This window comes from Otolemur garnettii, unplaced genomic scaffold (assembly GCF_000181295.1).
Source record: "Otolemur garnettii isolate 467f Iridium unplaced genomic scaffold, OtoGar3 scaffold00028, whole genome shotgun sequence".
NCBI lineage: Eukaryota > Metazoa > Chordata > Mammalia > Primates > Galagidae > Otolemur > Otolemur garnettii.
In genome coordinates, this window is record NW_003852423.1 from 4,711,934 (window position 1) to 4,725,428 (window position 13,495).

General features: G+C 38.1%; 1 protein-coding gene across 2 annotated transcripts in view; it reads right to left on the bottom strand.

The window, feature by feature from the left end:
• RAPGEF5 (Rap guanine nucleotide exchange factor 5) overlaps positions 1 to 13,495 on the bottom strand; it is a 237,168-nt gene that overhangs the window by 51,795 nt on the left and 171,878 nt on the right. The window lies entirely within an intron of this gene.

Genomic DNA, 13,495 nt, shown 5'->3' on the forward strand with positions numbered 1-13,495 from the left:
TCTACCTTTTTGACCGTAGGTCATGAGCCCGCTATTCTAGAGAGGGCCCTGCACACCCAGAAGGAAGGAATGCATGCACAGAGAGACTCTAGACAGAAAGGCCTTGCTAGGCCTTATACTCAGTCTATTAGCATTAGATTAAAAAGAATTGGGTTCCACATATTATAACATGCTTCTTCCTAATTTCTTTCTTTTTTTTTAAACCAATGAAATCAGGTCACACTTGTATCACCTCTTTACCTTGACTGTCTTGGAAGAGTCCAGTTCACACATAATATGGAACTGCTACACAGGCAAACTCTGACCTTCAATATCATTCACAAAATGATAGGACATGCAGAACGCAGAGTAGTAATTTTGCCATGATAGCCCTTTTTGTTTTATTTTGAGACAGAGTCCCATTATGTCGCCCTCAGTAGAGTGTCATGATGTCACAGCTCACAGCAACCTCAAACTCTTGGGCTTAAGTGATTGTCTTGCCTCAGCCTCCCAAGTAGCTGGGACTACCACAACACTTGGCTATTTTCTTTGTTGTAGTTGTCAATGTTGTTTTGCAGGCCCAGGCCGGGCTTGAACCCGCCAGTCCTGGTGTATGTGGCTGGTGCCTTAACCACTGAGCTGCAGGTGCGCAGCCTGCCATGGCAGTCTTTATCCAGTCTTCTTAACTTAGAATTTTATGATAAGTTTTAATTTTCACGTTTTTCATTCTGGATATCAAATCTTTAGTTATACGAAATAGTAATAAATTCTAAGAGTAACAAGCTTGTATACTTTTATGGACTGAATACTATATCCCCCCACCCCTACTGCTCCATATAAAAACCTTACCCCTTCATAGGATAGTAGTAGGAAATGGGGCATTTGAGAGATAATTAGAATTAGATAAGGTCACTGGTGTAGAACCCTCATGCTTTCCAAGATCTACACATTATATAAGTAAAATAATTGCCTGGAACACAGCACTATAGCACCATGTTGAAGACTGGATGAAAGAAAAATCCTATAACTTTTAGGAATAGCCAGTAACAGTTACTTCAAAAGTAGATCAATGAGAATAAAGATATAAGAATATATTTATGAACAGAAGACTCTGAGGTAAGAGATTGGGATGACATCTATAATTTTATAGCTGCAGGAGTTAATTTCTATGTTTTGTTTGGTTGTAGAACATCAAAACAATCCTGATCTATAAAGATCAATGCTATATATAAAGCTTGCATTTTAATTGCCAGATACCCTTAATTAAAATAAAGCAAAGGTCTTAGTGAAGAGTATTCAGGGTATTAATGGAATTTCTTTAAATGTTATTTATGGTAAATAATAGCATTCTTTATTAAAATAATAAATCTTACATAATGTATCTAAAACATTTAAAAAAGCCTATGCTTATAATGTTGTATCACACTGCAATACATTAGCAATCACTAATCTAACTTACTATTCCTCTATGGCAGGTGTCCTCAACTACGGCCCGCAGGCCACATGCAGCCCGCCTAGGACATGTATCCAGCCCGCTGAGTGTTTTTGCTGCCGCTGCCTGTCCTGCTTAGCAGCCGACTCATGCAGGGCCTGCAGTCCGGCCCTTCAATGGTCTGAGGGACAGTGAACTGGCTTGAGGACCCCTGCTCTATGGCAAAAGCAAGTTCCCAAATAGATGTGCCTAGGCCTTGCTGGGTATAAATTAAGTCTAGTAAGGAAAGCTATGGTAGTGTGCCTGATTGGACAATTTCATGTGAGCGGGTATGTACAGTCTGCATACACAGAAGAGCTAGGAGCTCCCTATAGAGTTCCTGTTCATGAAAATTCCAAATATACACACAACAAGGCAGGAGAAGCTTTATTCTAAACATGTGTCTCCAAACTAGTTAACCTGGCAGCTCAAGTTAATCACCACTCATACTAATGAGAAATTTGGAATACATAGTGTCTTTTATTACAGCCTTTAAAATAGTTTAAATTAATATTTTCCATTTGCATAATGCCTGAAACTCTGGGATATTGTGAAAATACAATTTGAAAACTTTCCCTCTGGGATGCTGGTGAACAGTAATGTTCATCAATTGTAATATTCCTTTGTGCTCTTTGTGCTAAATGTGGTTGATGAAAATCTTCCAACTCTTTGGGTCTGATTCGAAATTCAGGAGTCTTCTCTGCATTCAATGTTTAGATACATTCGGCGAGGACACTAGAGTAGCCTGGAATCTATTTTAGGGTTTTTGATGAGCTCTTGTGGATAGGAGCCACCAATATGGGGAAACCACTGGATGACAGCACCCAGAACCTCACATGTCCCACATTTAAAGTGTCAGATGTGACACCCAGGTTCAGACTCTATGGGATGGTCTCACACTTAGCTGCATTTAATGAGGTTGTAAGTATTTTCTAATCAAGATTTACTCCATTAGTAGCTGAGATTAAAAAGAACACCAGTAACTTTGACATAACCAGTCATTCCATCCCGGCACAACCTTAGATAATGAACTATGGTTGGATGGTGTCAAACCCATTTGGCATTCAATTTAATTAATCAGCTCACATATAACAATATTTTATTAAGGACTTTGACCCAGAAATATTTGTTTTCCCCTAGCTACTGGGATATTTAATATTCAACAGCACTTACCTAATTATCTCTGTTCCACAGAAATATTAATTAAAATAAAAACAATGAGGCTACATAAAAATATCCCCAGTTAAAATCCTAATAAATAGAATAGTTGAAAATCCTCACCAGAACAGATTCCCAACACTCCTAACTCAAATCATTCTCCATTTAAGTACTATATTCTTCTGAAAATTTTCTTGAGTTTTTTTACAATTGTTTTTCAGTATTAATATTTTTGTTGGTATTGCATAGCATAACATAGCTAAATAAAAGTGCATTTAATGATAGCCAGGCTTTAAAAAAAAAAAGTTGTCCCACTGGTATTTAGAGATATTTTTAGAACCACAGTGGTTATATGAATGATCCTTGAAGTTAACAGCTATTGAGAAAAACTAGCAAAGCCACTAGTATCCAAATTACAACATGATGATTGTATATTATGTTAAGTACTAATTAATAGTAATTCAGGATTATAGTCAGAAAAGCACTTTTGCATATATATTAGTATCTCTCATTTAAACAAATTCACAGTTGCTATGTACACTAACCTTTTGAACAAAAAATATACACATTTTTATTTCAAACACTGAATACCTAAGTATTAATAAATAAAAACTTTCCTGAAGAAATCTATTCATTAAATTAACAAATCTAACCTTAAGTTCTTGGCTCATCACTAAACTTTTGAGACTATTCTCCCCACTCCACCAAAATAAGAGTATATATTTCCTCATGGGTTTTTTGACTGTAGGACATACTCTTGTGGTATGAAAGTCATCCTGATAACCCTCAAAACCAGAAGGCAAATATTGTTATTACAATTGTAAGTAACTCGAAAAAAATAGATCAATGTGCTATCAAAATCCAAAACTGTCTTAGAAATGGTTACAAAACTCATGCCTATAATTAGCCATACTAATGCTATGGACTTTTCCCCATCATCTGCTACTTTTTCAATTTTTTTTTTTTTTTAAGAGACAGAGTCTCACTTTATTGCCCTCGGTAGAGTGCCGTGGCATCACACAGCTTACAGCAACCTCCAACTTCTGGGCTTAGGCGATTCTCTTGTCTCAATCTCCCGTGTAGTTGGGACTAGAGGTGCCCTCCACAACGCCCAGCTATTTTTTTTGTTGCAGTTTGGCTGGGGCCGGGTTTGAACCCACTACCCTTGGGGCTGGGGCTCTACTCACTGAGTCACAGGTGCTGCCTATTAATTAATTTAAATTTTTTTTTTTTTAGAGACAGAGTCTCACTTTGTTGCCCTTAGTAGAGTGCTGTGCCGTCACAGCTCACAGCAACCTCTACTTTTTCAAATTTTTAAGGTATAAGAAAATAACTATTTGATTTTACTTGAATGTTTTTATCTTGTATGTATCAATTCAAACTTTTCTCAGACTCAATTTAAATGTATCAAGCACTGAAAATTCCCATTTCATTTCTGTAAAACACAACATTCTGGGGATTGTGTCAAGGGGGAACAGTAGGAAGTTTTGTACAGACCCTTTTTATGGGGTTCCATTATGTAAATTTAATCAAATTTTTAAAACTGATGTTACCAAAAGGTCTAAGCTTAATGCGTTTGTTTTTTTTTTTTTTTGGTAAAAACAAAACTTAATGTTAGGCGTATAGGGTTACACAGAACAATTATAGAAATCTACCTCAGTTATTTTTTTCAACACTCATGAGTAAAGTGCACTACAGTAATGCAACTACTCATCTGTTAAAGTGAATTACCAAGAAAGCAAAGAAAGAGAGTTCTGGCAGGCAATGGCCTTATAGTAGCCATTTAATCTAAGTATTGTAATGTGAATATTCAACATTTCTGTACTAACTCATATTCCCTGAAGTACTGTTAATAGTTTTGTTTCACCTATATTTTTGATGCAATGGAATTTAAGGCACTCTGAAAGACATTCTACTTAACCTTCACTTCAAGGAGCCAAGAAAAGCTTTGAACATGAAAGGGCCCATTTCTGGCCCAGGAATGATACAATTTACCATTATTTTTTGAGAAGTAGGGCCAAAACGTACCATGTAATTTGATTAAACACAAATAAAATTTTTTTTTAATGTTCAGGTTGGGACCCTAGATTAAAGCACCGTGCCATTTAAAACTATGCTTTTTTTCTGAGTGTATATCATGTTTCTGAAAGCGATAGTAATGATCTAAAATGCTGCTGTTTACTTTGAGTTCATTGAATTCCTGTCTATTTTTACCGTTTCATAAAAGTTTTGCTTAGCCATTCTAAAAGTACCATATCTCAAAAGCTAGCTTTCTGTTTAGATATCTGTCACACAGAAGATGCTAATTTAATACTGTTTATATAGCAAACCTTCAAAGTCGACAAGAACTTACTACAGACAGGGCTTGGGTGCACTCTTAAATAATCAAATCTGGTTTTATTTTAACTTGTAAAGTTCAGTTTTAGAATCCCATCATTCCGTCTTCGGGAAAAAGTGATTTGGATGCAATAGGTATTATGTTCTTAGATACATTAATTTCATGCACTGCCTTTTAAAAATGCTACTAAGAGCTGCATGGAGTAATAAACTCAGTGCTCCCCTAGCTTGTCCACACTGGGACACCCAGAGAAGGGGCCATGATTGTAGATCACCTCGGGGTTAAGATAGATGAGAGCCCCCTATCTCCTGGAACCATCCCAGCCCCAGTCAGCTGCTCTCAATATCTAGACATAGTTGTGTATCTGTCTGGCCTGATGAGCAGCTCAGAAAACAGTATAAAGAATGCAAAATGAATCTCAGAGCTGGAGTCCTACCTGGTGAGCCCAAGGTGTAGTAGTTAATCCCTCTAGGCCTTAGCTAGATCATCTTATGGTGGCTTCACATCTACACCTATCAGAGTTGTAGTGAGCCTTGAATATGGTAGTATATTTAAAGCAACTGGCAGAAAACCTGGCATTCTCTAGGCTTTCAGTAAATGCTACCTATTCTTTATTTTCATAAAATAAAATTATTTAGATCCTGTCCCAATTCTCTAAGTGCCACCAATCAACCAACAGAAACTGAGTATTGAGAACTGATGACGAACTTCCAAGGAAAATGGGAGAAGGAGGCAGAGGAAATGTGAGCTAGGAAACCCGAGTGGGTGTGTCTGCTGGTGGAGGGGCAAACCTGCAGGTCTCCTTTAACCCCTAGAGATGTTTTTTGTGAGTTGACAAATTTTAGAAATCACAGTATCTGGCAACCCAGGCCCACATCTCATATGGCAACTGTGGTTTAGAGCCAACTTGCTTTTGTGATGCAGGCAGCACTCTCCAGTTTAATACTGTCCCACCCGGGCTGGCTTCACTCATTCACTTAAACTGCCTGTGGACATGCACATATGTAAGTCTTAGTCTCTGAACCAGCTGTGAAGCAGTAATAGAAGAAATCACAGTGTAACTGAAACGTAAAGCTAGAAGAGCAAGTGGGCCAGTTTCTGGAGGGCCTTTCAGTGTCAGGCTAAGGAACCTAGGGCTCCTTCCACAGGAAAAGTGAGGTAAAGAGAGGTTTTCAAGGCCAGAAGTGACAAGCGAGGTAAAGATTAAGCTTGCTGCATCACAGAAATCAGCCTAGACAAAGGAAGGATAAGGGGAGAGAGAGGTGAGCTTGCCTTTAAACTTACTGAGTTTGAGTTCTCCAGATTATGCAAGTGAAGCTATTAGAAAAAAACAAGCAAACAAAAAACAAAAACATTGAAAGCCAGAGCTTGGGTTAGATGGCTGATGATGCTTTAGCCACTGCTTATAGAGGATGGCTGAGGCCAACAAAAATTCTATGATATGACTTAGGAAAAAGTAGGTGGTGACCTAAGGGTTGAGCTGGAGTGGATATTCACATTTGGGCAATGGTCAGGAAAAGGTAAGTTAAGGAAGGGAAAAGTGAAGGAGAGAAACAGGAGAATGAGGAGACACAAATGTAACGGAAACTAACAACAACAAAAAGGAACTGGAAAAGAGAGTGGATCCTAAGTATGAAACGCCGCTGGAAGGCGGTTCATCAGACTCAGCATTCAAAGACCATTGATTTGTTGTGCGGGTGGTCCCGGGTCTAATGGCCTTGGAGGGATGCCCTTCGTAAATGGTGGGGATGTTCTCTTGTTAAAGGGAACTAAGGAGAGGCTGATAATCGGCTCCCACACCAGGCATCACACTGTTTCTCCCCAAAGACTCTTGTTACAGTTGTAGGGCTCATTGATTAGAAACAGCAGTTGTTCTTACAAATGAGCTAGGAGGAAAAATTTCTTCATGATCGATGCAAGCATCACTTTATTTAACTGTATAGATTAAAAGGTGGGAATTGTCATGGGCATGAAGTCTTCGATACCAATCTGCCAGCATCTACAGACAAAAATTAATATCCGGTCCTGAGATTCCCCTAGTCTCACAGAATTGACCTCTCAGAGCTGCTGCAGCCTCATCTGATTAACATCACAGAATGCCTTCCTAAGACACAAGCTGGGTTTCTAAGTGCTTGTCAATTAAACATCCTAAAATTTCAGGAAACAAAGAAAAAAATAATTTAAACATAAATCTTAAATTAGAAGCCTGAGACAGGCTTATTACAAGCAAATTAATAGTCTGCTATTTGAATCAACACAGGGTAAGGTGCTTGCAATGTTTTCCCCTCAAAATCATCAAATACCGTCTGTATTACCAATTTCCTTTCAAAACTTGAAACACGTCATCATTCTCAATGTTAATTTTTTTCTGGTCATGGTAAATCATTAGTATTGACTTTCAGAAAAATAAAATTTGATTTACTTGTTTATGTTTTTTGTTTGTTTGTTTCTAGCTAAGAGAAATTCTAGGAATACTAGAAAGAAGTTATTTTCCTCAAAGTTTTGCAATTGGTGGTCAACTGCCTCTTTCAAAGCTAAGAGTTGGCCTGATAGATACATTAAAGAGAAAAAGACATTCTACAAAACTTATGAAAAGATAACTAAGCACCATTAAGGCTTTTTCTAAATAATCTGGCATAAGATCTTACACAAACTGAAATTTCCAACACACACACAAAATTACTTTAATGTACTTCCTATATTTAAAAATAGTCCTGGGACAAAGACATTAAGCAGTGACCGACATTAGGCATGCCTTTGTGTGCTGGTTTCCAGAGCGGTCATTAGAGTTCTTTTCAATAACACATCGCTGCTTTCTTTCTCACACAGGTGAAAGCAAGACTTGAGGGTTCAGGGTCACAAGGTGTGCATCGGGTAACTGACCTCCATGTGAGGAGGGGCTGAGCACCGTGCTCTCTGTTTATAGGGTTTAGGAATTCAGAGAGATGAAGGGAGGGTCACATCAGGCAGCCTACACACCCTGGCTGCTGAAAATCCCGCTGTCGTGTGGATGTCTGAGCAAGTCCCCACTCCCAACCCTCCCAAGCACTTGTTTTAGCCCCAGAGAGCCCCACGTTTGTTTTAAACCGCACTTACTCCTTCCCACAGACCAGGAACCCAATAGTGGCTTCAGTGGGCGATGAGGAAATACTAGGGAGGAAATGGGGAAATGGCAGTGGCCACTCCTTTTACTGACCACACACTGTGTGCTGGCACTGGGAGCTTTACCTACATGATCTGTAGGCCTCGTGTGCTCCCTAGGAGACAGGTTTCACATTCTTTTTTCGGAGATGATGACACTGAAGCTAAGTTAGGTGAATAATCACCCAGCACTCCTTAGCATGATGATGTCAGAAGGGGCCTAAGTCTCCAGGTCAGCTATGCTCCTCCCATGGCTTTTTCATGGTACCATGGTCTTGGGAGGGTATGAATCCAAACAGTCCATACTGGGATGTGGAAAAAGAAAGCACAAGGAACCCAGGGAATTCCCCGATTTGGAAAGGAGGAAGGGTCATAGATATAGAAACCTGGTTTCTTTATTGGCTTGGAATCACCAAAGCAGCCCCTGTGAAGTTGTTTTTCATCTAAGTGCCAGCATGCTGGAGTTTCCTTATTCCCATTCTAATTTTACTTTTTAAAAATTTCCTGGTGAATGGCTGGACAGTGGAAATAGATAAAAGAGATCAATTTGCTTTTCTATAGGTAGAACTGACAGTTACATGGAAGGATTAAGATAGTACGTAAATTCATAACGCTTTGAAAATGTTCTATTGGCCAATTGTATATTTATATTTTAAAAGTTGAAATGGTAAGGCAGAGACTAAAAATTATTTTAAAAAAATCCAAATCCAAATAAACTTCTTCCTTTCCATCTAGATAAACTTCATTAGTCACATTAATACTTTGTTCACTCTCTCCTAAATCAAAAGAATTAACTGCCATGTCAACTCATTGGTGGACTCTTTATCTCAGTATCATCCAGGCCTATCAGCCCAACACCTGGGTAAACAGACCATTAAATATGTATCAGTTGTCACTGACTAAAAACATTTGTAGGCTAAAATATATTTCTTATTGCTTTTAAGCTAAAGGCACTCATACAAACTCCTTTGTTTCAAATAGTTCTAATAGGTCCATTTTATTTTGTTTTAAAATAAGTATACTACTCATACAAACACCTACCAGCGTCCTTAGGTATGTCTCTTACCACTGAAATCACACGATTCACAGTGGTACGTAACAGCTATGTAAAGGACACAGGAGTTCTGAAACATCACCAAGAATAAAATAATTATATAATAAAAAGAAAAAACCCTTTTCTACCCTTACTACCCCAACTGGATGTCTTACAACTCAATTCTGACATTCTGCCTAGGGTTAGTACAGACCTGGTAGGTTGAGGGCTCAGACACACAAAATTGCTCCCGTTTCAGATACTAATTATAAATCTCAGGTTGTCACCTGTACTTCTGACCAACTGGCTATAAATTAGGAGTTCTCACAACCCCTTCCTCAGGCTTGATAATTTGCTATAAGAGCTTGTAAAATGGAGGAAAACACATTTGCCAGTTTATTTTTAAAGAACAGTAGAAAGGATACAGATGAATGGAAAGGTGAAGAGTTAGGGTAAATTCTGAAAACATCCTGGGCACAGAAGCCTCTGGCCCTGTGGAGTTTGGGTTCACCACTCTTCTGGCAAATGATGTGTTCACCAACACGGACGCTCCCTGAACCTTGTTGTTTAGTGTTTTTAATGGAGATTTCATTACATAGTCATGAGTGATAAAATCACTGATAATCTCCAGCCTCTAGCCCCTCCCTACTCCCCAGAAGTCCAGGAAGGAGGCTGGAAGTCCCATCCCTACAGATGGGCCTTGGTCTTTCTGAAGATCAACTCCCATCCTGAAACTACATCATAATAACATATAAAAGGATACTCTTAGCACTCTGGAGATTCCAAGGGTATTAGAAGCTCTTGAATTAGGAACCAGGGGATGAGACAAAATGTTACAACAAAAGATGTTCCTATTACCCCATTACTCATAAAATTACATGACTTTTAGGAGCTTTGTACAAGAAACCAGGGTCAGAGACAAAATCTATCTTTTGTATTACGTCACAAGAATATTACATACAATTATATATAATAAGCTTCTTTTATATAAGAAGAAATTTAATTTCCATCATTATTTTAAGAAACCCACTTCTTCCAAGTGATAATATATAAAATATTTCTTAATATATGGGTAATTTCTTTTATGAAAAATATTTCTAACAACTCCTAGGAAGAATTTTGGGGTGAATGATGAAGAATTCTCAAACATGAATTGGACAGCTCAAATCAGACAGGTGCACTTATTGTTTAACATATGAACTACCGGTGGCGCCTGTAGCTCAAGCAGCTAAGGCGCCAGCCACATATACCAGAGCTGATGGGTTCGAGTCCAGCCTGGGCCTGCCAAACAACAATTACAACTATAACAAAAAGTAGCCGGGCATTGTGGCAGATGCCTGTGGTGCCAGCTACTTGGGAGGCTGAGGCAGGAGAATTGCTTAAGCCCAGGAGTTTGAGGTTTCTGTGAGCTGTGACAACACAGCACTCTACCCAGAGTGATAGCTGGAGGTTTTGTTCTCAAAAAAACAAAAACAAAAATATATGAACTATCTTGTACATAAAATTGTTGATTAGGAGAAAAAAATGAAATTAACACTGTGAGGAAAGTCATTCCTAATATTAAAAAAAAGTACTTACAGCTAAGTAAGCCTTATATGCTAAGAATACATGAGATTATTCTAAATATTCTCTAGTTAAGAAGAGCATTAAGAGCCAAACCACTTTATAGAATTAAAAAAAATTATACAATTCCTTAAATCACACTATGTTTATATTCCTTTAAAGAAACAAATATATGATTATGTCCTTAGGTCTACAGTATCAAAACAAACTAATACAAGCTTCCATTTATAAATTGCATGCCATTTCCCCCTTCTTTAGGAGTCAAACTTTGATTTTTTTTTCTGCATACTGACCCCAAATATTTTTAAATTAAAAGGTTATGTATTTCTCATCTTCACTTGCAGCTAGATGGGGGTCACAGGAAGAAGTTTGGGTTCACAAGGCAGAGGCCCTGTGTGACGGACAAGCGTGCTCTTCATGACTTTCTCCATCAGGAAAAGTCAGACTCCAGGGACAGTGGAGCAAAAAGTGGCAAGGATCTTGGTGCTGACTGACAACAGAGAGGCCTTACCTGCTCTGGAATGCATTTCTCCATATTTACTTTTAGATGAGAAAGAAATACATCTGTATCATGTTTATATCACCATTGGAGGTTTTCCTGTTATGTTCAGCCATGCCCAATCACAATGCATCTATGTTGAATACTGTCAGAACTCAAACACATGGTCAACAACATGATCTGGTTCTCAAGTTCCTCAGTAGGAAAAGGACATTTAAGGAGCAAAAAGGATTGTGAATTTATCCTGATCTTACTGCTATGACTTTCTAAAATGTGCTGATAAAGACAGATTTGCCTTGTATTTTTTTTTTTTTAAGAACAAATACCCTCTCTGGTAGGCTGTCAAATAGAGAAAATTGTCATAATAATTCTGAGATATGCACACTATGCCCATGGGCATTGGCAGAACTTGAGTTTGCTAAAATTACTCCACAAAAGTCATTAGTAAATAAAAATGGCTTGCAATGCGTTTGGTTTCAGATCAAACAGAACCAAGACACAAAAGACATACATGTCCAACTTTGGGGAGAGGATCCAAAATTAGTATGAACCACCCTCCTCTTAAAACATATGGTGGGACGCTAGACTTCAAATGTGTAAGCTATTACACCAAAACAAACTTTGTGGTATCAAGCAAGACAGGAAGAAAATTTAGAAAAAAGAACTAACCTGCCCTCAGTCCATGCACACCCTTCTTTGTGGAAGGTATATTTAAAGCACCTTGAAAGGGAAACAGTAAGAAGGAAAGAAAACAGCAGACACATATACCTATTCACCTAAAAGTATGGTCAGTTTTAGACTGAGAATTTAAGTAGAACAATCTAGCCAGGTATGCAATACACAGTTTTAAATTGTACTTTTCACATTCGTAGTAAGTGAAGCTCATTTAAAGGATTAAAAGATTAAAAAAATTAGAAGATTCACCAGGTATCCTATATACTAGACAAGAAAGCTGAGTCCGAAGCAGAAAAGGCCACGGAATTTTCCCGAAATTTATTTTCTGTCACTAGATGACAAGATATTTGGTTTCCTGTTATTGTTCTTTAGTTTTCTACCCTTTCTGTTTATCTCTATGTAACAATTCTAACTTCATCTTTATTTGTGAGACTGGTGGGGAAGGACAGCCAACCAAGTAGCAGCCTTCAATACAAAGCCAAACACTGCCAACAGAATGAAAAGAATGGTTTCAATTGTGGAGCAAGAAAGCCCGAGGGCAGAAAATGAGGATAATGGGAAATGGGAGGGGAGGTTAGAGTGGGAAAGATTGCAAGGAGAAATGAGGAGAAGCTCAATTATAGGTAGGTGAGAGGCAAACATTCTCCCACATAAAGAATACCCCTTTTAGATGCGTGCTTGTCAGTTACAGTAATTTTCTGACATTACACTCCTTAAATGAAGCAATAATTTGACTGCAACATGCTGTGAGAGATTAACATGCAGTGATTATAATCAACAAATTGCCATCCACTAACACTTACAAGACTATGTGAAGTACACTCTTATACAATCCCCCCCACCTTACCCCCATTTTCTGATAGGATCCTAGTTTTTATTTGAGGAAGATGTCAAAAGCATTTTAAATTCCAGACAGGAACATCTGATGATCTCATTTTCAATCTAACAGCTGTCTGGGTAAATGACACCAGATCTCTGAGACACAGAAGAGAAAAGGAAGAGAAGAGGAAAAGGAGAAAGGAGATGGGGTAGGGAAAGGGGGAAGAAGGTTTCCACCCCTGACATCCCCTTAAACAGTTTCAAGTAATTTCAGTTGCCAATGTTAGAGTCAAACTATCATTTTGCTACAATTACTAGGTTGTCAAACTCACTCTCTTGTCTCCATGAACTTTGGTATTTCTTGCTGCTTTCAATTTGCTGCTCCAGAAATGCCTGACTTACACCACACACTTAAACAAGCTCCTGGAAATATAGCTGGACGTAGGCAAAATCACATTTGTTTCTGCTAAAGTATGATACCAAGTATGCTGATCGATCCAAAACTTACTGAGAAAACATGCTTATTTTAAAACTTTTAAGATTTGACAACAGAATTTTCCTTTTAAAAGAACAAAAATCCTAGTGAGCACTAAACTAACCGAGAATCTATGTTGTAGAGATGATTTTCCCAAAGTACTCTACAGAAAGAAAGAGATGTAGCCTTCATTCTTAAAAGGTACACATACCAGGGGGAGAGAGACTGTAAAGAGAATATTAAACAAGCTATTACTTGTCTCTATTTTATTTTCATGAGAAAAAAATAATGAATTATACTAAGGATTTTTCTTTCAAAAGCAACTTACATCCTATGTCAAAGAG